The sequence below is a fragment of the Lissotriton helveticus genome, chromosome 8, assembly GCF_964261635.1.
Source record: "Lissotriton helveticus chromosome 8, aLisHel1.1, whole genome shotgun sequence".
Taxonomy (NCBI): domain Eukaryota; kingdom Metazoa; phylum Chordata; class Amphibia; order Caudata; family Salamandridae; genus Lissotriton; species Lissotriton helveticus.
The window spans coordinates 86,625,992-86,629,263 of record NC_136069.1 but is presented as its reverse complement, the minus strand read 5'-3'; the positions used below and the strand labels follow the sequence as shown (position 1 = coordinate 86,629,263).

The 3,272-nt window shown below is 49.1% G+C and overlaps 1 pseudogene; it reads left to right on the top strand.

The window, feature by feature from the left end:
* Positions 1-465: 465 nt before the first annotated feature.
* LOC144771484 (uncharacterized) lies at positions 466-2,424 on the top strand (annotated as a pseudogene).
* Positions 2,425-3,272: the final 848 nt, after the last annotated feature.

Genomic DNA, 3,272 nt, shown 5'->3' with positions numbered 1-3,272 from the left:
TATGCTGTTAAAAATATAGGTGTAGAACATTGCATGCACTGTATTTACCCTGGGTTCAGTTGCACTTTGTGTGGCGCTGATAACATATTTTGCAAAGAATTTATGAAACGTCTCTACTGAATAGAGATCTGATTGATAGTACTAAAGAGCTTGTTATGAATACAAGTTGTGAATACATTTGTTTAGCAAATTGTAACGAAGCCTCATCCAGAGTACAAACAGGATCATTGTAAGACATGTTACGTGAGCTTCAATGGCGGGTAAAACGCAGTAGACACGATGCTGACACTAGTGACTGCAGACGTGACTCAGTCACTTCACTAGTAGTTACAGTGCCCCCGTGAGTGTGACTGACCTCGTCCCGGCCGCGCCTCGAGCCTCACTCCCTGCTCTCTGAGTGTCACACAGGACGGACGGTCATGGGCGCCAGGCGCGGCCGCACAGAGCCAGTTCAGCTTCAAGGAACATTTCGAACAAAGGGGCAAACTCCCCGATTGCGCGGTAATGAGGGACCCACGAACAAAACGTTCCAGGGGATTTGGATTTGTGACTTACTCCTGCGTGGAAGAGAGTACGCTGCAATGGCAGCTCGGCCACACAAGGCTGATGGACGCATCGAGCGAGCATTGTCACGCGAAGACCCTGCAAGGCCTGGTGCACACTGGACGGTCAAAACAATCTTTGTTGGGGGGATTAAGGAAGATACAGAAGAATGGGCCATATTGCCAAGATGTGCGTTAAAAAACGCACATCGCACATTTCCCTATCGCCGGCTATCGCCGGATTTATTCGCTGTGTTAGCGCGTCATTATCAACGCGCAACACGTAGGCGATATTAAATCCGGCGATAGGGAACATTAGCGCGTGAAAACAAGCGTTGTTGTCACGCGCTAATCTGTGCCTTGATAATATGGGGGGGGAGGATTCAGCTTTATGATCCACACCCCCATGTAATCAATGCCTAACAACACCTGATCAGAGCAGGTGTTGGGAGACCTGCGATAAACGAGTTTACCGCAGGTCTCCTCGCAACGCCTGCCTTGGTAATAGGGTGTTACCACCTCCAACCACATTTTACATGTGGTTGGACGTGGGAACGCCCACTTTGCATGTCATTAGCGATGTTTCTCGCTGACATGCAAAGTGGGCTTGAGGCAGACGTTAGCATGCCCATGTTAATAGGGCGCTAGAAGTATCGCCGCTTTCTCGGCACAATTCGCCGAAAAAGCGGCGATACTTCACCTCGGTAAAATGGCCCAATATCATTTAAGAGACTACTTCGAAGAGTACGGAAAGATCGAAAAAATTGAAGTAATGGAAGATCGCCAGAGCGGGAAGAAAAGAGGCTGCGCATTTGTAACATTCAATGACCATGATACAGTCGACAAAATTGTTGTTCAGAAATACCATACAATCAATGGGCATAACTGTGAAGTTAAGAAGGCACTTTCCAAACAAGAAATGCAGACGGCTGGTTCTCAAAGAGGTCGTGGTGGTTCAAGCAGTTTTGGTGGTGGGCGAGAAAGCAGCTTCGGCAATGGTGGTGGGTTGGCGGCGGCAACTTCGGTGGTCGTGGAGGAGGAAACTTCAGCAGCCCAGTAGGCTTCGGTGGTGGAGGTGGAAGCCGTGGGTACGGTGGCGGAGATGGATACAACGGCTATGGCGGGGACGGTGGAAACTATGGAGGCGGCTCTGGCTATGGTGGTGGAAGAAGCGGCGGTTATGGTGGTAGTCCTGGTGGTTATGGGAGCCAAGTGGTGGAGGATATGGTGGTGGTGGTAGCGGAGGATACGATAACTACAACGAAGGAGGAAACTTTGGTTTTGGTGGAGGCGATGGCTATGGGGGCAGTGGTGGCTACAACGATTTAGGAAATTATGGTGGCCAACAGCAATCCAACTATGGGCCGATGAAGGGTGGAAGCGGATTTGGTGGTGGACGAAGTTCTGGCAGCAGTCCCTATGGTGATGTTTGTGGTGAAGGTGGTGGCTACGGAGCAGGTGGTGGAACTGGTGATGGAAGCGGCGGATATGGTGGCAGAAGATTTTAATAAGATGCCATAATGCTACAGTTCTTAGCAGGAGAGCAAGGAGTTGTCAGGAAAGCTGCAGGTTACTTTGAGATAGTCGTCCATGTGCATTATGAGGAACTGTAATCTACCACAGGAGGAGCGATGATCCTAGGCAAAAAAGTTACTGCAGCTTAAACAGGAGAACCTTCTTGTTCAGGACTCATAGCCACAGTTCGCTAAAACAAAAGTGCAGCTGTTGAATACAATGTAGTGTTGATTTAGATGTACATTCCTGAGGTCTTATTTTTTTTTTTCTGTTGTAGTTTGTCTTTTATTTTTTCATTACATCAGGTATATTGCCATGTAAATTGTGCTAGTGATGTCAGGAATAAAGAAATTGAGGACTTTAAAAAAAAAAAGGCACGACTTGAGCAGGCCCCACGGGGTCTTGTTTGCAGGTGGTGAGTCTGTCAGACATGGCTCATTGCAGTCAGCGCGCCGCGGGTCCCAGAAAACGTTCAGAGGCAGCAGTCTGCCCGCCGGCGGCCCATATTTAAATTTGCGACGTTTTAGCACAAGCAATATTCTATGAGAGCAGCATGATGTCTATTACTCTCTCTGTCTCCTGGAGTACTGGCAAGTCTGCGGGGAGGAGAGTTGACTGCTCTGCAGAGCAGCCTGCACATCCACAGGTCAGAGGCACCAGGCAGCGCGTGCTGCACGCTAGCACCCTGCGATATGGCTTAGCCAGTTTCAGCGCAAAATGCGTGACAATGCATTTCAGTGCGGCAATGCGGAACACGGCACTGGAATCCGTTAGAGTCACGCCTGAAGCGCTTAACTTGGCAGGACTGCATAATGCATCTGTGTAAGCATAGAACTGTCGCCGCAGCAAAAGACCGCTATCGATAATATTGGACATTGATTTTGAAACTGTTCTGTAACATAAAAGCTGGTTCTTTTGGTTGTACATCCCTGCATATCAGCAGCAGGGATGCACCAGTTATTGTGCGTCACGGCTCCATCACCAATGCAGCGCACCATGGGGTAAAAACAGACAGCTGCGTGATGCATCTGTGCCGTAAAGGCGGCGCATTGCTGGAGTTGCGTCGTAAGCGCAACGCAGCTCCAACAATGCTCGGGGTGCCCTATTTTTTAAATGCTGCGTCAATCCTTACGCCTGCTTCAAGCAGGCGCAGGATTTTGACGCAGCATGGGCTTAAAAGTGACTGAGTAAAATCTTGTAGATTTCACTTAGCCA